Source organism: Erithacus rubecula, assembly GCF_903797595.1.
Source record: "Erithacus rubecula genome assembly, chromosome: Z".
Lineage (NCBI taxonomy): Eukaryota > Metazoa > Chordata > Aves > Passeriformes > Muscicapidae > Erithacus > Erithacus rubecula.
Genome location: NC_136661.1, coordinates 15,686,163 through 15,707,207, shown reverse-complemented (window position 1 = coordinate 15,707,207; position 21,045 = coordinate 15,686,163). Strand labels below are relative to the sequence as shown.

General features: G+C 45.2%; 1 protein-coding gene across 7 annotated transcripts in view; it reads left to right on the top strand.

The window, feature by feature from the left end:
- The first annotated feature begins 18,658 nt into the window (after window positions 1-18,658).
- The window catches only part of GPBP1 (GC-rich promoter binding protein 1), a 33,491-nt gene continuing 31,104 nt past the window's right edge, over window positions 18,659-21,045 (top strand). For 4 of the 7 annotated variants that reach the window (XM_079330619.1, XM_079330620.1, XM_079330621.1 and 1 more), the window contains exon 1: window positions 19,643-20,830. The gene's annotated coding sequence lies outside the window, so the exon portion shown is untranslated. Of the gene's footprint in view, window positions 18,679-18,790; window positions 19,055-19,472; window positions 20,831-21,045 lie in introns of those variants that run through there. The other 3 variants (XM_079330618.1, XM_079330617.1, XM_079330616.1) reach the window with 3 other exon arrangements.

The window sequence follows — 21,045 nt, the reverse complement described above, 5'->3', positions numbered from 1 at the left end:
GACCAGGACTTTGTAACAAATTGAAACTTTAAGAACATCTGACCTTCAGGGCTATCTGGATCCAGATTCAAGTACTGCTGGAAGTTCCTCCTGAGTCTATTCAACCAAGAGGCCGGAGTTTCATCTTTTTCCTGCGCTGCATCAAATGCCAATTTAGTGTTGTTACTCCGGGGAACTGATTCTTTTATTCCCCTTATTACTAAATTTCGATAATCTTCCATACTCCTCCTGTCTTCTTCTCAGTTCAGGTGCCACCCCGGGTCAACAACAGGTAATTTATGATCTCCGGGAGGACCCATCCTGTTCTCTCTCTCCCAAATTCTGATGCCAGCTGTTCTAATCAATTGTACTTCCTCTGGGTTAAAGAGAATATTTAAGATTGAATTTAATTCTCCCATGTATATATGTTGGTCCTAAAAATTGGTCAATTTGATTTGTTATCCCGATGGGGTCTTCCACCAAACTCCCTAACTCCTTCCTAAAACTCCGTACCTCTGAAGCTGTCAATGGTGCATTCACAAAGTCTACTCCTCCGGCCACGTCACCCATGGGAACTTCTCTTAAAGGGAAGAGTTTAGTCTTTGACCTGGTGTTATACGGAGGTCTTTCTGAGGCTTCTGTTATCTGGGTGGAAACGTTGAGGTGGGGGTTAGTTGATTTATAGGAGTAAAATTAGTATCTGCTGGGGTTGGTTGGTTTGGCAATTCATGTCCCCAACTAAGGGGAGGCACCGAGACTGCTGAGGGTAGAGGGGAAGGAACCACATTGGGACTAGGGAATGGTGACGATGGGGTCTGGGTATAGAAAGGGTTTGCTTTTGAGAGGGTGGGTTGGGAGGACAGAGAAGTAGAAGCCAGGAGCCTTGGAGGGGGGGCCTGTGGTGGTAGGGCTGGAAAACTTGGAGAAGGGACTTGTGGCGTTGAGGAGAGGGTCACAGATGGGTCTGGGAAACTTGAAGGGGAGACTTGTGGCATCAAGGAAGGGGTTATCGATGGGGCTGGGAGACCCTGAGGGGGATGTTGGGGTGTGACTGCGGGGTCTGGAGGAGGAGGTGGTAGATGTTCAAGGGGGTCCCATCTATGGCTCTTACTCTCATCTTCTTTCCCTCTCCCCCCCTTTCTCCTCTTTCCTTCTGAGTTTGCAGATCTTAGCCCTCTCTTGGTGTTCCTAACAAATCGCACATTCTAATTGCTCCACATCTGGATCCCCTTGGGCTCTCAAATATTGATTTAACCTGGAGCACATCCAGGGATCCCTGGTCCCGCACCAGGGCCACTTACCAGGCAAGTCTAGGGTAGGCCACACTTCCACACAAAAAAGGATCACTGTAACCTTATTTAGCCCTCTGGTGTGTTCATCAGTGTCCCACTCTTCTAACATTTGCCCTAAGGGGGAATATTCCTCATTCTCTTACTCTTCCTCTCTACTCCTCCCCTCTTGCTTAAGCACTTCCCCATTTGTACAACCAAAGTCAGGCCTTCAAAAAAAAAAAAACAAAAAAATGTTCACAGTGCCTATACCCGAACGGAAAAACTAATGACAGGCAACACAACTACTGAAACTTCTCACTACTCTTCTTCTTGGCCAACTGTACTTTAGACTATGCGTGAAACCTAACCTAGGCCCAGTTAGGTCCCAGTGGGGCCTGTGCCTGCAGATAGCTCGGTTCCAGTCCCTTCTTTAGCTGCAGTCACACTCTCTGCGCTCAGTCCCGGTGCTGCAGACGGAACAAAGTCCGGCTGCTGCAGAGGGCAGGCGGGAGCGGAGGCGGGGGGGTGGCAGCGGCCACGCCGGTCTCGGTGGGAACGGGCTGGAGCGGCGGCTCCTCGCTCACCGTGTGTGTCCGGCTGATCAGCTGTGTCCGCAGAGGCAGGAGGCTGGAACGGGGCAGATGCAGGGCAGGTGATCGCAGAGGGTCTGGCTCTCCTGTGTTCCACAGCAGGGGCTGCAGATGGGGTGTCTTCCTCCAAGCTCCCCGGAAACACAAGTCCCCTCTGGAAGCACGAAAGGCCCCTCCGGGAGCCGCTGCCACCGACCCCTTTTGTCTAGAGTCACCAAAGATCCTGGGTGTAACCCGGCCAGCTCCATTGGCATGATAATGGGAAAAATTCTTTCAATTGACACAGTAATAGAAAAACACTCAACCCCCAACACACAAAGTGGATTTTTACTAGCACTTGTCCTTCTGGACTCTCTGGGTCTATGCTGGACTACAACCGAAAATTTTTTTTCAACCTTTCAAGCCATATGGTGACTGTCAAATGCTAGCTTTGTATTATTGACCCTAGGAACTGTTTCCTGTATTCCTCTTATAATTAAAGTTCTGTAGTCTCTCATATTTCTCCTCCCATCCTCCTCATTTGGATCCCAATTTGGTGAATTTTGAGGTATCTTTTCCTCCGCTCTAGGACCACTCCGATTTTCCCGTTCCCAAATCCTCATTGCTGCAGCCTGAATTAATTTGATTTCTTCTGGGGGAAAGACTATACCTAAAATTGAATCTAATTCTTCCCATGTGTATATACTAGGACCTAGGAACTGATTGAATTGTTGTAATATTCCTATTGAGTCTTCTAGCAAATTTTTTATTTCTTTTTTAAAACTCCTTACTTCAGAAGCAGTTAAGGGTGCATTTATGAATCCCATGCCCCCTAAAGCTCCTCCCATAGGTGCTTCTCTCAGAGGGAGCATTCGTTCAAATTTTTTTCCTGGTCCTGCCCTCTTTTAGTTTGGAATCTGGTATTATATGTGTGAGTTTTTACACCACCTTCTATTGTACTTGACATTTCTCCTTCAACACCAGAAGTAGCATCTTGGAAAGTTTTGGGGATGGGAATGGGAATGGGAACAGGGACACTGTGAGGTGCTAAGCAGGAGTTAGAGGGACAGGGTTGAGTTATGGAGGTAGGGAGAGAATGTGTTGTGGTATCCAATGGATTTTGAAGAACTGCAAGGGGCCTGGTTAGGATGGGAGGTGACAACGGGGAATTAGGAAGAGAAGCAGTATTTATAGGGGAAACAAGAGAGGTGGGTCCTGGAGAGGTACATGTAAGCGGGGATGATACAGTTGACAGAGTGGAAGTCGGAATAGGATGGACAGCTAGGGCTGCCTGTTGACGTGGCAAAACTGGTGGAGGAGGTAACGCTAGTGGAGGAAGTTGGATTACGGGTGGAGTTGGAGGTGGGAGGCAATCCAAGGGATCTCACCCTTCCCAGAGGTCAGCCCTTTTTCTAGGTCTTGCTCCCTAGACATTTTGTATGCTTTTGCTTTGTTTTCTTTTTCTGTATTTTCTAGCCAGTAAGCCACATGTTTTATCTCTTCTGTGCCTTATTCCATTTTTAAATTGACATGCTTATTTAAGGCTACACGTTGCCATCTTTCTTTAGACCCATATCATGGCCAATAAACAGGTCCGTCTGAAATACTTTCTTTGGGCTAAATTTCCATGCAATACTCTTATAATTTTTATTTTATTCAAATCTTTCCGATCCCACTTGTCTAACATTTATCCCAATGGACTATTAGTAGGGATATTTCTTATTGTGGTCTTTTCTTTCTTCGATTTTCTAACACTTTTTCCTGCACACTGCCCCATGGTTAAAGTTTTAACTCCAACTTAATTACTGCATCAATTAACTAAAGCTAACTTGATTAATAATAAAACGCAAAAACAAAGGTAATAATAAATGCATGTGGAAATTGAATAATGAGATATCTAACAAGACTCAAGGGAATAGAAATAGTGTGGGAAATTGAACAAGAGTCAATTTTTAGCTAAATAAAGCTAGCAGTTTTAAACAAATATATTGTGGGTGACAAAAATAGGAAGTAGTGTAGGAATGAAAGAAAAATAGTGGTTTAAAGGAACAAAAATTATATATATATATATATATATATAAACTAATCTATATGTAAGAACAGAACAAAATAATAATATTATGCGTGATAAAACAGAAAGTATTGAACAAAAATTTTCATTAATATTGCAACCCTTAAATGAAGTAACTGAATCTCCTGCTTCAATCTGACTGATTGAGATGGCCTACCCTACTTGCTGGGGGGGGCCCTCTCTGTCCCAAGGAGCCGCCTCACTTATTCTCAGGCCTCATTTGCTTCTCCCTGTTCCTGGCCAGCCCCCTCGTGGGAGTCCAGAAACCGCAGTACTAAGGAGTCCACAGTCGCTTCGGGGGTTTGGGCTGCCGGCCCCCATCTCACGCATATTTCACTCGCTTGCCTCCTAGACCTGCCGCCAGCTGTACTTGCCAAGGCGCTCCTTCACGTTGCTGGTCCCCAGGCTGTCTTTTTGGTCTGGAATAGCCAGCTGTCCCTTGGAGGCCCGCAAGGGTGGGCAGCTATACCTTCCTTGGTCCTCTTCTGGGTGTGGCTATCCTGGATGAGGCCCCAAGCTGTAAAAAAATGGGCCAGGAGACCAAACCCTTTTTTACGGCCTTTATTAGAGACAGCCCTGCGGAGGGGGCTCAAGGGAGTCGTGCACCCCGCTGCTTGCTCCCAGACGACGCAGAGGAGGAGGAGTGCAGCTTTGTTGTCTCTGGCAGAGCTGGGCCTTCCATCCTCATGGGGTCCCTGGGAAGACTGGTGTTGGCTCATTGTCCATGGGGATCACACTACCAGAGTGTCAGTTAAGTCATAGCTAGCAGGCGAGGAATGCCCTGGATGTTATTCAGTAGCATTCCTTACTTGAGGGTAACATTTTTAGTTCCTGGTGTTTTTAGTAAATGGAGTTTTAAAAAGGTACCTACTCTCAGTGACACTCTCACAAGTCCTTGTTACAGTATGCTGATCTTGGGGGAAGGCTGGAAGTGTACAGGATCAGGTACAGGATGGGGCGAGGGACAAACAACCAGGAATACAGAACACAAAACATTGTAACGAATGGAACATACAACAGACAGTTAACATACAGACAATGAGACATTTAATATACAGACAACAACTTAGCTCATAACTTATAACAATTACAGACAATAACTTAGCTCATATCTTATAACACCAGGACACTTTTTAAAGGACTGCCCAGACAGGGCAACAATACAGTACCATTGAAAATGTCACCCGTGACCCCAGTCCCAATCCCCTTACCAACTGCGTTTGGGAAACTTCCAACAGAGCACGGTGCGGCCCCGCGCTATGACAACAAATCAGAAGCCGTTTCACCCACATTACCTTACATCACTGGGCAACAGGACGCTCAACCAGTAGCCTTGACAGCTCCGAAAGCCCGCACGTACATGATGTACAGAGCGATTCATTAGAGACCAGACGCCAGCTGGTAAGCACTTTGACTGTCACCTTTGTGGATGAGTGTGTCTTCAGAATACCCACAGGGAAATACAGGCCATGGGACAGTCCTCGAGACATTCTTGTTATTGGAGACACAGTTAATTTGCCAGACAATTTTCATGTATATCCAGAGGTGCAAACTGTAGGCCCAGACGACAAGAGATACACCCTTTGAATTGCACCAAGGAACTCCAATTGCCCAAGCCTTCCTCTTACCTGCTGACTACTCGGAACAGGTTCCTCTCAATCCCACCATTGTGTGGTTTCACATTGTTGGGGCCAGCAAACCAATTGTTGAATGTAATCTGTTTAGTAAAGGGGAAAAAATTCTCAGCCCAGGGATGATGGACACCAGAGCAGATGTCCCCATCATTGCCGGCTCTGAATGGCCATCAAACTGGGAACTGGAACCTATGGCTGGGATGATCTCAGAGATCGGAGGGGTTGCTGTCTCATGAGGACCAAGCATAACATCCTAGTGGAAGGTCCCGAAGGCAAAATAGCAAGCATCCGGTCATATGTAATGAGGGCACCTATCACCCTCTGGGGCAGTGACCTTTTGTCTCAGTGGGGGGATTCCATCTGTATTAATGCCCAGGATTTTTAGCTGGGGCCACTGTGTGGCACGCAACACCTACCACCCCTCAGCTCACCTGGAGACAAGATCATCCCGTGTGGGTGGATCAGTGGTCCCTTTTAAAAAAAAAACTGCGCACCCGAGAAGCTCTCATGGAGGAACAGCTCTCCAAGAGCCACATATTTGAGACCAATAGCCCTTGGAATTCCCCTGTCTTTGTTTTGTAAAAACCTGGCAAGGACAGGTGGAGGCTCCTCCATGACCTCAGAAAAATCAATGAGGTAATTGAAGACACGGGTCCTCTGCAGCCTGGTCTGCCCTCGTGTTCCATGTTGCCTTGGGAGTGGAAACTGGCTATCATCGACATTTAGGACTGCTTTTTTAACATTCCCCTCCATCCTCAAGGTGCCCGGAGGTTTGCGTTCTCAGTTCCCTCTCTCAATAAACAAGCACCCCTAAAACGTTATCACTGGCTTGTCCTGCCCCAGGGCATGAAAAACTCTCCAACCATATGCCAGTGATACGTTGCCCATATTTTGTCACCAGTGAGGAGTCTGTTGCTAGAAGTGATTGTCCTTCACTACATGGACAACAGCCTTATTTGTGCACCAGACGAGACTTATCTAAATGTAACTCTAAACAAAACTGTTCAAGCTATTAAGTTGGCAGGTTTCAAAATCAGCAAAAACAAAATACAACATACAAGCCCCTGGACTTACCTTAGACTCCGGAATTGTGAGTGCACCATCGTACTGCTGGCCATCAGAAACAACCCAAAGATCCTGCGAGACCTTCACCAGCTCTGCGGTTCCATCAGCCGTGTATGTTCCCTGCTGAGAGTCACAACGGAAACCCTCGCACCTCTCTTCAACCTCCTCCACGGCAGCAAGAACCTTGATTCATCATGTGCACTCACACCTGAAGCCCGAGAATCCATTGCAAAGGTTCCAGGAGGCCTTGTCGTCCTGTCAAGCTCACCAGTGTGAACTCAGCCTGCCTTTCCAGCTAGCCATCCTAGGTAAGGCCCCTCGGTTCCATGGGCTGATCTTCCAGTGGGAAGCCCAGTCCAGAGATGCTCTATTAATCCTGGAATAGGTATTCCCACACCATCAGCCCACCAAAACCATCACCACCCCCCAGGAGCTCATAGCAAACCTAATAAAGAAAGCCAGGGCTCGCCTCTGCTCTCTGTGGGGTGTGAATTCACATGGCTCCTTCTGCCATTGGCAACTATCGGATATTTGGAGCATTTGCTCCAATCCAAGGAGAGCCTTCAGTTTGCTCTCGATAGCTATCCAGGCCAAATTTCAATCCATCTACCGAGCCACAAATTATTCAAATCAAATTTTGATCTGGTCTGCAAATTTATTCAAAGTAAAACACCTCTCAAAGCCCTGACAGTTTTTAATGATGGCTCTGGATCATCCCACAAGTCAGTAATGACATGGAGGGATCCCAAGATCCAGAAGTGGGAATCTGATGTTCAGGTGGTCGAAGAATCACCACAAATTGCAGAACTAGTAGCTGTTGTCAGAGCTTTTGAGAAATTTCAAAAACCTATTAATGTGGTCACTGATTCAGCTATGGGGGTAGAACATTCTCTTTTAAAAGAAGTCCCCAACCTGTCCCAGTCTGAGGTTTCTGCTTAGACCCGAGATCACCTCAGAAGAACATGAAATGGTTCAAATCCTGGTTTTCCCTGAAGCAGCTGAAGAGAGATTGCTGGAGACAGTTTTCAGAGGCTTCAAGGATTGTTTATTTCTTATATCAGGGACTTTTTTGCCCAGCCAACAGCGGCCTGCTCAGCTGGGCATCCAGGGTGGAATCTGCCTGGTGAAGGCAAGGCTTATCTTATATAGTCCGAATTATGTATTACATGTTTACAATAATTTTCCAATACAATACAATTTTATTAAATGGTCCAGCTCTGACCCCATCCAATCTAAAAGTGGCAACATGTCACCTAACATGGATGACATGGAGAAGAAGGAGGAAGAAGTATCCACACCCCAAATTCTCCATCTTGGCCACGTGTCCCTTATCATAAACATTTCCAAAACTCTATTTATCTACATTCTAAAAATCTAATTAATACTTTAGTAATTTTGGTGGCTTGTTTCCATTCCCTCTGTGTTGATAATTTCACCCAGGGGTTGGAATTCAGTGCCTGAGACACCAGGGTCTCACTCAGGGGTTTTTGAGACCCTCAACAAGGGGGTTTTGAGACCCCCAAGGAGGCCAGGGGTACGCCATGGGCTCCCACACCAACCCAAATTTATACAAGTTGTTTTCTAAATTAATCCATCTCATCTCCCACAGAAAGCAACCATTTGATATTATTCATGCAAAGTCACACACTGATCTCCCAGGAGCCATCGCAGAAGGGAACAGGAGAGCTGACGCATTGGCCACATCTGCCAAAATAGCAAATGTGCCAGATATCTTTGCTCAAACAAAGACATCTAATGCCTTTTTCCATCAAAATGTACCTGCCCTAATAAGAATGTTCTGACTGACAAGAGAATAGGCCAGAGCCATTGTGGCCACCTGCCCGAACTGCCAAAAATACCAACTACTCTCCTTAGGATCTGGGGTCAACCTCCCAAGGCTTCAATAGCTGCCAAGTATGGCAGACAGATGTGACACATTACCCCTCTTTTGGACCCTCTTTTGGTCACATTTCCATTGACACTTTTTCAGGTGCAGTGTTTGCCTCAACCCACTCAGGAGAAGATGCTGCTCACACCATTAAGCACTTTTTCCTAGCGTTTGCTACCCTGGGAGTACCACAAGAAATTAAAACAGATAATGGGCCTGCTTACACTTCCTGCAGACTAAGGGAGTTTTTTAACCAATGGGGAGTCAAGCACATCATAGGCATTCCTCATAACTCGACAGGACAATCGATTGTAGAAAGGACCCATGGTACCATCAAGTGAATCCTTGATCAGCAGCAGGGTGGGACAGAGACCATGTCCCCAGTTAAGAGACTCTGTAAGGCTCTGTATGCTACAAATTTCTTGAATTGCTCTTTCTCTGAGCCGACCCCCCCACATACTCTGGCACTTCTCAAATTCAGCCTGAGCTAAGCTCGATGAAAAGCCACTGGTGCTGATCAAGGATCCTGAGACTCAACAAATATCAGGGCCTTTCCTCTGATTACCTGGGGGAGAGGGTATGCCTGTGTGTCTGCACCCTGTGGCCCAAAATGGCTCCCAGGGAAATATATCAAACCATACTTAGGGCCGACAAACACTGCCCCTGCCAAGATTAATGAGATCAGTTCTAAGCAATTTCAAGCAAATTCTAAGGACCAAAATCAGGCTGCTGGAGATGAAGAAGGCATTGAACGCTGAGCCCCTGAGCCAAAAGCCATCAAGTCCTCCCATCACCAGGTCACAGACAGCAAAGTATACAAAACCAACTACAACACCAAAAGCTCCCCAACCCACAAACTAGGCATGTCTTAGCTATTGCTGCTGCACCATTCTCATTGTGACCACCTACCTTTGTCTTCCCTTTTCCCCATCCCTTAGTTCCAATGGTGATTCCCAGGTAATTCACCTTGCTCTGCACCAGCTGCTCCTCGTCCAGTTTGGCTCTGAAGCCAGTGCTTTAGATCCGCTGCAGCACCTGGCGGGTGTGGTGCTTTGCTTACTGTCCTTACCCTTTCTCCCTTCCCTCGGTAGCCTCCAGAGCCTCCACAACATCTTGTGGCACTGCTGGCCCCGCACCTGCCCTTTCATCCCTTCCTACCCTAAAATCTTCCCTTTACCTTGCACCACCACCACCATGAAGCTATGCTGGTAATTTTGGAAGGTGTGGAAAAGGGGGAATAGAGAGAAAACTAAAAGGTATGAAAGATTAACCCTCTTCCTCCAAATTATTAACTCTAAAAAAAAAAGACCTCTAAAAAAAAAACTAAAAAAAAAGTTTTGCACCCCCTAACAAAAGTCTCCTCCCCACTCAAGATGAGAACCACTCACCTTGCTGCCTCTTCTTAGTCTCTGGATACTCCTCACCGTGCCATGCACTCTTGGCTAGATAGTCCCACAGCCCATTCAAAATGTATGGGTCACTCTAGCCAAATCCCTGCAGCAGCAAGACCTGTGTCTGTGCATGGGCTCAGTAGATAACCTGCTCTCAACATGTCTTGTTGGGATTCCCTTCAAGCAGGGGGAAAACCCCTCCTTGGAGGAGTTGACTAAACCAGCAAACATCTGGGAACAGTGGCTCCACCCTTCTGAACAAGGTAAAAGCTGGTCAGAAGCTCTTCCACCTGTGCATGGGGAGCCACAAGAATTGGACTTACTGGGGTCTAAAGCCAGCTACTGTGTAAGTTTTTACTTTTCCAATCCATCCTCCTGGCCCAATGATGTTGCCCCAACAACAAAGATCTATAATTCAGCTGATTGGTGTAATTATTCGGAGAAATCACAGCCCAAAACATCTGCTTCTTTCCAAGCCAGAACCCTCCCCCACGGTGTCTTCCTCATTTGTGGATATTGAGCTTGTGCCAGAATCCCTTCCCGCCTTCGACGTGGCCCATGCACCCTTGGACAGCTTACTACCCTCACTCCAAATACAATTCTTCTCCAAGACTGGAAAAACAAAAATAAATTGGCACGCAAAAAGAGAGCACCCACTCAATTTGATGAAAATTGTGTTCCAATTGGTCTAAAGGTATGAGATTTGCAACATCTGTATTTCTCCCATGGGTGGCAGCTGCAAAATCTCCAGGTGAACTTAATCACCTGGGGTGCTGGCTTAGTAAGCAGGCCAACATGACATCAAAAGTACTTAGTGACCTCCTCCAAGACGAGTAAACAACCAGACATGCCACCTTACAAAACCAACCGACTATCGACTTCCTTCTTTTAGTCCATGGACACGGCTGCCAGGACTTTGAGGGACCCTGTTGCTTCAACCTATCATTGCACACTGAATCAATTTCAAAGAGCATCCAGATGCTGAAAAAACCAAGTCCAAGAGATCCAGACCGAAGAAAAATTTACTGATCGACTTAATGGTCTTCTTGAACAATGGGGATTAAGCGGGTGGGGACTTACATTAGTTAAGAGTATTCTGTGGGTTTTTGTTATTATCCTTATTGTGTTAGTTATGTTTTCATGTCTGTTGTGTTGCCTCAAAAGAGCAGTTGGAGAAACCTTTATAGTAAATAAAGAATGGGGAGCTGTGGAGGCCAATGGGCCAACAGGAATGGAGTTAGCCGCTCTCCCTTGGAGAGAGCGCTCTTAGACACCTACCTTTCTGATTTTCTCCCATAATGCCCCCCTGCTCTAGGCAAATTGTTTATATCCCGTTGGTTCTTTCCCCCTTGTTCCTCCCCTGCACCCTCAGCGAATTGGTCTGTTGCTCTACCCCTTCCCTAAGCTTTCCTGTATAAACCCTTCTCCCCCAACCCTGTTTGGAGCTTCTCGTCCCTGGACCCCTGAGGAGAAGACTAATAAAACTGGTTTTCAGAACTCTTTGGAACCCCATATGAGGCTGTTATCCCTTCTCTTCAGCGTCACCAATAGGATTCACAAAAGAGCTCAATCACTTTGCCCAGGAATGAGGCTGAGGCACCAGGATGTCTTTCTCTGGAAGGTCATAGCATGCCACCACCGCCCCGCTGCGACATCCAAATCTGTTTTTATCTAGGTAGGAACTTATCCTTCCCCTGCCTGGAGCATCTCCCAATGGGATGATGTAATTTTATCAGTTATGCAGTAGGACTCAATGGCCCATTAACAGAAGATACTTCCCTGGAGGAAGGATGTGTGGAAAAGATAAAGATCACTGCCCCACGAGGTTTCAACAGATGGTGATATAATACATACTTTTGGTTATTACATCCTGCATTGCAACCCAAGACACTGGTACTTGTGTTTTGAGAGTGTTTTGCCTAATTCTTTTGAGCTAATTTGTAAAAATTATAGAATCACAGAATCCTTTATGCTGGAAAAAATCTCTGAGATCATAGGTTCCAACCTTTGATCACTACCTTCCCAATTAGAGCCACATTCCAAGTAATTTCTTGAACACCTCCCAGCTTGGTGTTGCTCAAGCAGGACCTGTGTTTCCTAGACCCGTGCTGTCTGGGCCTAATCCCTTGGCTGTCCTGTGTGTGCTGTATAATGACACTTTAGATTATCTGCTCTATGACCTTGCTGGGCACCAAGGTCAGGCTGAGAGAACTGTAGTTCCCTGGATCTTCCTTCCAGTCCTTCTTGTAGATGAGCATTACATTTAGCAACCTCCAGTCAACTGGTACCTCCCCAGTTAGCCAGGATTGATGATAGATGATAGAGAACACCTTAACAATCCCTTCTGCCAGCTCCCTCAGTACCCTAATTGATCACATTCACAGCAAGTATCATCACTGTCTTTCAAAGACTTCACAAAGATACACATACTTTCAAAAAACTTAGTACTCTGAACATTGATGGACAAAACTTGCGGAAATCCTTATGAGAATGGTTTTCTTCACTTCACTTGGATATGTAAATTTCTAAATGTCCTGGTTTGAAGGACAGGTGTCTGCCAATTAAGGCAGAATTTTCTCTTTGAAATGGAGAATGTAAACCCCCCTCCCTCCAAATTATTATAATTTTTGAATCAGGGACTCTCAAGCAGAGATGTGGGGGTAGGAGTAACAGCTCTTTATTAATATATCTAACTAGATGAACAGAAATAACAGCATCTATGAAAATTAACAAGGCAGAACAAATAACTCAGTTCCAGTCTTTTTTTTGGCCACAGTCACTCTGCCTGCACTCGGTCCCAGTGGTGAAAGGCAGGGCAGGACCTGCACAGTTGCAGAGAGCAGATGGGAGTGGGAGGGAGGCAGCAGTGGCTGCGCTGTGTCCCAGGTAGGAGAAGGATGGAGGAAAGGCTCCTGCTCACTGTCTGGGTCCTGGTGGTCAGCTGTGGTATCAGAGGTAGGAGGATGGAGTGGGGCAGATTAGCAGGGAACCTCACTTCCCAGTGTTTGAATGGCGTGGACTGGAAACAAGCAGTGCCTGGACCCCTCAAACCCTTCTGGTGAGCAAGAGAGAGAGAGACAGCCCCTGCCCATCCCTTTGTCTTGAGCGACCAGGAGCTGAGCCTGCTGCCCGCAGGCTTCCTTAGCATGATAATGGGAAAAATCCTCCAAAGAGGAGGAAAAGTAAGGGAACAAACCCCCACCCCCAACACTAAATTAATCTAGTGATTAAAAAATGGGGGAAAAAAAAAGGCACAATTTGGATTTTTTAAAGAAAAAAGAGCTAAAGCAAATCAAATTGGCTATGAAATGAAACAGCATTAAACTGGAGATCTGCTTAAATTTAGGTATGTGCAAGGTCCTGGTATCATGCCAGTTATCCGGTCTCCTTAGTTCAAATTTAATATGCTCTATGTTAACAAGGCTAATTTTAGGGAAAACACAGAATTTTCACTTTATAGAGAAAAGGATAAAGACAAGTATCTTAGGAAAATTAGTCACTTGGTATTGAATGTTTAGTTCATAATTCCTTCAATATAATTCCTTTTCATCTAAACAGTTTCTTGTCATTAACAGTTACTATTTTAAGGCTTTTTAAAAATTTAGACCAGTGAATATGCACTTGCTGCTACTTCATCAGTGGCAAAAGTTGAGTACATTTAGAATTCAGATGCATAATATTTTGGAGGAGATGTATACCATAGCTTTGTCCTTCAACAAAAGAAGTGTAATGTAGGCAGCATTCATCTGGGACATATTTGAAGAACAATTGCACCCTTTTAACCTCTGTTTTATTATCTCTCATGACAAGGAAGGAATGCTACTTAATGGAGATAAACCATTCAATTGGTTTCAAATAGCCTTTAGCTTAATACTGCACAGTGTTTATGAAATGCATTATTGGAGATAAATGCTTTTGCTGTTGAAGGGGGAAAAACTACTAGTAAGACTATTTTTGGTTAAAATATGTATGAAAAACTTGAAACTGAGAAGCTGCTCATTTAAAAGCTTGGTTTCAAAAGAGTTTCTATCTCAAATTAGCAAAAAGAAAAGTATGGCCTCCCAGTTCTTATCCTGGCTTTTCACAGGTGCCAACAAGATACTGATTATTTGAGATAGAAACAGACATTATCTTGAGAAAGGTAAAATGATCCATTTATTTCAATAATATAGGTAAAATTCATGCAAATCAAAATTAATACTGAGATATTACTTCTAAATATGATCTGTTAACTACAGCTTTATTGCAGTCTTTGCCCAAAATTCTGCTTCTGTCAAAGGCAGTGGTAATTTTAATATAAAAGTACTTCAGAAAATAAGGAGTCAACAAGCACTTATGTTTTAATTTCCAGACCTGTCTGGTACTTGCTTGTTATATTGAATGCATTGGATGCAGAGATGTAAATAATAGCTACCAATTATTTAATACAGTCAAATCCCATTGTCTTGTTTATCTAGATAGACTCACTGAAATCTGGAATAAATTGGTAAAGTCACCTTGCCTTTCTCTCCTGGAAGGTATAATACATAAAAATAGATAAGCCCAGATACTACATACTAGTGTTCATCACATTATTGCAAATGATAATGACTAAATATTGCTGCACACTTCTGTATACTGCTTCCATTCTTTTAATTTTGCTACTTAAAATATATGTGAACATACAGCTGAAAGATGTTTAAAACTTTGCAGTAAGGACTGTTCATTAGAACTGTGTTGGTGTTGAGGAACTCCCACTGTGTTTGGGAGCTGATTATACAACTAATCATTTGCTGAGAAGAACATTACATTAGATTTGGAGTTTTTATTATTAGCATTAGGTGGCCATTTGCTTTCTAGTTTTTAAATATTTGGCTCACTGCATCAGAAGTTTTCTGGATCAAATCTATATTGATTAGATTTAAACCTCTTACATGAAAATTTAGATTTCAGTTTTCTACCTGATCCTTTGGTTCAGACTGGCTGTATATTGGGCACGCTGGGCTTTCAAAAAAAGTTGAAGTGTTTTTACATCCTCTGAAGTGACACAAAAATGTGTAATAGAAGGAAATTAATTATGTTTCTATATTTTTCTACAGTATTTCTTTAACAATCTGAGTGTGTACTATACTCATGTAAGTATGTTGTATTCTACTACTATAAATGAAAGCACATTTCAAGTGCCTGCCAAAATGCATTTTTTGTCTCATACTTCATTCCATTAGGTGAGAAAGGAGAGGTGGTGGAGTGACTTTGTACATTAGGGAGTGTTTCAATTGTATAGACCTCAAGGACAGTGATGTCCAGTTTGAGTCCTGATGAGTAGGAATCAAGAGGATGGCCAACAAGACAGATATCATGGTAGTAGCCTGTTCAAGACCACCTAACCAGAATGAAGAGGAAGACAAAGCATTCTACAAGCACCTGGAGGATATCTCATGATCATTGGCCCTCTTTATTATGGGAGACTTTGCTTGAACATGCTGGATCTCTGCTAGAAACAGCACAGCAGAGAGGAAGCACTCTAGGAGATTCCTGGACTGTGTGGAAGACAATTTCCTTGCACAGCTGGTGTGTGTGAACCAGGGAGGGAAGAACTCACTATTTGTGAATAGAGAAGGACTGGGGGTGATGTGGTAGTCAGAAGCTGTCTTGGGCGTTGTGACCACAAAATGATAACTTTCAATTCTTGGTGAAGAAAGGTTAAATAAACTTTTGCCTTGGCCTAATAGGGGGCAGACTTTGGCTAGTTCAGGACAGTGGTTTGGAGAGTCTCTTGGGAAACAGTCTTTAATAACAAAAAGATCCAGGAAGGCTGGATATACTTGAAGAAGGAAATCTTAAAGGCACAAGAGCAACCCATCCCTATTTGCCAAAATAAGCAAGCTGGAGAGGGCAGGGAGAATGAAGACTGGTCTGGCTGAATAGGAGGCTTTTCCTGGAACTCAGGGTAAAGAAGAGATTTTAAAACCTCTGGAAGAAGACAACTTGGGAAGTGTACAAGGATGCTGTTAGGTCATGCAGACTGAAAATTGGAAAGGCAAAAGCTCAGCTAGAACTCAATCTGGCCGCTGCTGTAAAAGAGTTCTTATAAAAAATTAACAACAAAAGAAGGATCAAGGAAAATCTCCAAACCTTATTGGATGTAGAGGGAAACACTGTAACTAAGGATAAGAAAAAGGCTGAGGTAGTTAATGGCTGCTTTGCCTCAGCCCTCAACAAGAAGACAATTATTATCAAGACAACCTGCCCTCTGAGCCAGTATACATAGACAAGGAGCAGAATCAAGCCCCTCTCCAGGAGAACTTCATGACCTACTGAGCTGCTTAGACACTCAACAGATGGAATCCACCCAAGGATACTGAGGGAGCTGGGGGAAGAGCTCACTGAGCCACTCTCTGTCATTTGCCAATGGCCCTGGCTAACCAGGGAGCTCCCAGTTGACTTGAGTGAGGATTGGCCAATGTGACATATCTACAAGAAGGCCTGGAAGGAGGCTCTGGGGAGCTACAGGCCTGACATTGGTGCCTGGCAGGGTTGTGGAGCACATCATCTTGAGTGCTATGGTGCAATCACATGGCATGTGCAGGACATCCAAGGGATCAGGTTCATCCAGCATAGTGTCAGAAAAAGTAGGTCCTGCTTGCCATCTCCTTCTATGACCAGGTGACTTGCTTAGCGGATGAAGAAAAGGCTGTGGGTGTTGTCTACTTGGACTTTAGTAAAGTCTTTGTCTCCAATGCCATTCTCCTGGAAAAGCTGGCAGCCCATGGCTTTGACAGGTGCTTTGCTGGGTAGAAATTGTTGGGATGGCTGGGCTCAGAGGGTGGTTGTGAGTGGAGTAATATCCAGCTGGTGGTCGGTCACCAGGGAGCTTCCCCAGGGCTGTGTACTGGGGGCACTCCTGTTTGATATCATATCAATGATCTGGACCAGTGGATTGAGTGTGTATCCTCAGTGTGGTAGACAACACCAATTGAATGTGAGTGTTGGTCTGCTGGAGTGCAGGAAGGAAGGAATCTGGGCAGGCTGGATGATGGACTGAGGCCAGTGGTGTGAGGTTCAACAAGGCCAAGTGCTGGGCTGTTGCTTCATAGCTGCACCAGGTGGCAGAGCACTGCCTTGCCTTTCCTGTTCATGGTTTCAGGTTTGTCATCAGGCTGTGCAAATAACTAAGGGAATGCTCTCACACCCTTCCTGAGAATTCTTGCTTTTGCAACACAGGTGATTTCAAAGGATGAGGAGAAAGGAGATTTCACTGCAGTCAATATTGGGAATCTAGAAAAACACTGCTGGTTTTAGAAATCAGAACAGTTTAACTGTGAGTTTAACTACTCAGAGTTGAGCTGAAGATTAATGTGACCATAATTGTTTCAGAGCTGTTTTAGAGCTTCTCTCAGTTTAAAGATGAGATTATTATGTGCTTTTCTGCTTTATTTTCTCAGTTGTTGGTTCTTAATAAAGTTTCTGGTAATTGTTTCTTTCTAGTGATTTCTATCAAGTTATGAAGAATAGTTTACTTTGGCCACATGTACATGTCTATAAAATATATTTTTAAAAAAGAATCCTACAGTTTGAGACAATTTTTGTTCAAAAGTCAATGCATAATCTCAGTTTTGACAATAATTTACAACTTGTGGAGGAAACTTCCAAAGAAAATCCAGAATCAAATGCAGGTGCTACAAACTTGCTACTTGCCAGCATTCTTTCTAATGATAACTAAATACAATTTTGTAAATTTACTTTTTTTACCTAATTAATTGAAAAAAACAGTTTTGGTTGCATTGGTAAAAAGATTGCAAAATTCCAAACCGCTGATTTAGACATTTAGATCTCAGGCAGGAAGAATCTACCCATCACTTTTCTCTCAAAACTGCAGGCATGGAATGACTGTGTGGACTTCCAGGGCATTTCCATTCATTCACTTGAACACTGAAGCCGCATCTGTCAATGTAGAGAAGATGATGATATTGTGATAATTGATAAATATTCGTGTTAATCATACAAGTTCTGGAGTTTGTATAAATCAGAATACTTAGAAAAATAAACAAACAAACAAACAAACAAATAAATAAACCAAATAAATAACATGTACCTAGATAAATGGAAACGTATGATTAAACCCACTCTGTTTAAATTCTGTTATGAATATTTAGTATACCAATTTATTACAAAAAAAAAAAAAGTTTTCCATAGTCCGAAAGGTTTTTTTTAGCAGAATCAGATTTTCTGCCTTTGTGTGGTCAATTGCAAACTATCTGCTAAGATCAGACTTCCCATTTCTTCTGTTTTTTATTCACCAAGACCAGGTGGTTACTTGACAAATTGCTCGTAGAGCAGTCCCACGGAAATGTGTTTGACCACCTTTGCTTACCTTGCAGACTTATGACAACAAAACAGTAACAATTATTGATTACTACAAGGAAAACCAAGCGATAAAAAGGGAGCTGCAAACCAAGTTCGGTGGAAGCGTAGAGTGGGCGGTGACCCCTCACGTTTTCCCCAGCGCGCTGCATTGCTCTGTCTATATAAAATAAAGCAATCTAAATTTTGCTGAATATCGAGACTTTCGCTTCTCATTTATAACAATATTTTGTTTTATTAATTGGTGGTTACTGGTTTTTACTGGCTTCAGGCGCCGCGGTTAAACCGCACGGAGGGCGCGGGGCGCGCTCGGCGCTGCGGAGCGCCCGCTCAGTCCGCAGAGCCGGGCACCGCCGGGGACCCGCGCCTCCCGGTCCCGCCGCAGCCGCTTCCTCACGGCGGGCACCTCACCGGCAGCGCCGGGCTGATCTAGGGCCGCGCCGGGCGGCCGCTCTCCCACACACGGCGTACGGACCTCCCAGCCGGAGCCGGGTCGGGTCAGGCCGGGTCGGTCCGACGGACCCGCGGCCCGAGCCGCGCTCCGGTTTGAGCGCCCCGCGCCGCCGCTCGACGCCGGTTGCGCGTGCGCCGCGGGCTGCACCGCTTCCCGGTTAATTACGGCGGCGCTGGGGAACTCCCGCCGCGGGGGCGGGGCGCGCTCTGGGATTCCCAGTCCCGCGTGGAACGTTCGGGATGGTTCCCGTGACGTCACGGTGGGGGCGGTATCGGGGAGCCCCACCGCCCCTCCCCGGGCTCGCGCGGCGAGGGGGGGCTCTCGCGCAGTTTGCGCGTGCGCGCGCGCGCGGGCAGCACTGCGGCGCAGAGCGGCGCCATTTTGAGAGCGCGAAGCGAGCGCGCGGTGCGCGTGCGCGGCTGTGGGAGGCGGGAGCTCGGACCAGCCCCGGGAGCGCGCACACAGCGGCCGGGCCGCCACGCTCCTTCCCCCGCCGGACTCCCGGGGGAGCGGGGTGGCCCCCGGGAGTGCAGAGGAAGAGCGCTCGGCGGGGTCGCAGCGGGAGGTTGTGCTTCCCCAGAGCGGGTTCTGTGTGCCCGCACGCCCCGGAGCGGGCGGTGTGAGTGTCCGTGCACTCGGGAGCACCGTCTGTCTGTCCCCGCTCGCCAGGAAAGAAAGCGTGCCCCGGGCGGCGCTGCCAATGTCCCTGGCCCAGGTTAGCGCTTGCCGCCCGGTGCTTTCTGCTGCTCATCTTTCCCAATAAAACGAGAAAACCCCTTCTCTCCGTTCCCCGCTCTTTCCTCCCAGCCCCCAGTGCCGGTCCCCCGTCGCTCCCCCGCTGTTTTTCTCCCGGGATGAGAGGCAGGAGCGGGTTTTCGCTGATAGGCTGCGCCCTCCGTCAAGCATCGCTGCCGCCCTCCCCGGCTGTGAGGGCAGCTGTGGCCGAGGCTTCCGTCCTCGGGCTCGGTCCGTCCGTGCTTGCTCTTAGGATCCAGGTTTCTGTTTGTTTCTGTTTTTGAGATTCAGGTTTCTGGCGTTGGTTTGTTTTGTGTTTGTCTAACGCCAGCCCAGATCTCATACGGGTAAACTGATTTCTCTGGTTCTTTTTACTGTAGGTGGCTTGAACGACAGAGTCAGTCCTGGATGTTTGCAGCATTTTGCTTCGGCTGGCAGAGAAGAAAAAGGTGAACAGTGACCTGCAGCACTTGCTTCCTGTGGAAGAAATATCAGACACTGTTCTGGGATTATTTGGCGTGCTTCGTCCTGAAAAGGCCTCTGAAGTAACAGTAGACATCTGGGAAAAGAATTAAGGAAGTCGTGAGGTTTTTTTCTTCTAGCAGTCTTGTGCACATCTCCCTTGGATTCTTTTGTCCGCATGGCATGGATACATAGCTAAATATATGAAGTTCTGAATACTTCAGCTGCCAAAATAAAGTGCTTTCCTTTTTTTACATAGTATTTTTCTTCTCGGCAACATTTTTTCTGAGTCAGGGGCATAACCAGTTTTGTTAACTGGCTTCAGGTTAAATGTGGCCTGAGTCACTGTGGAGACGTTGCTGAAAAGTTTCATGGCAGATTTTTCCCCTACCCTTATTTCATTTTTAAAATTTTCTGACACAGTCTTCTCTCACTTTGCCGTGAGACCGATTTTATAAATGAAGAATTTGATACGTGTTTGTTTACCTTTTTTCCTTTTGTATTGTATTTAATATTTCTGTTGAAAAATGTTGTTGCCAATAAGCAGTATGGAGGTATCCAGATAACTGTTTACAAATGCCTCTGCTACCAGAAGGTAGGAAATGTTCTACAATTCATACGTGAAATTTAATTTATGTTTTCGGCATCACATTTGTGGAGTAAAACATCTGTTTATTTCACTTGGTGCTGAGTATGGTGATATCTATGAAATAGACATGGAATAGACAAGAGAAGAATCTGTCAGAGAAAATAAAAGGTTTTTAAGACAGACATTGGCAGACTTTGTAAATAGCCTTACAGGATCTGTAAGCGAGAAGGATGGGTAGCTGATTTCTGTGAGGTCAAATCTATGTCAAACTGCTGCGAATGTAGTATCAACAGGAACTTGGGATACTATCTCAAGGAAAACAAACTGGAAAAATATAAATCACGCAATACTAACACCTTGTGCAGTCCTCTTGGATTAGGTAAGTGTTGTGGTGTTCATAAATCAATTTACACTAGAAAAAAACATTTTATCAGTTGAACAGTTAAACCAGTAATTTTTACTGGTTAGAAGTTTTTTGTGTTGTTTTGTGTGTTGTTGTTTTGTTTTGTGTAGAATATTGAAGGTTGTTAATTTTTACTTGTTGGCTTTTACAATTAATGGAATAGTTCCTTAAGAATTTGAAGAATACAGGTA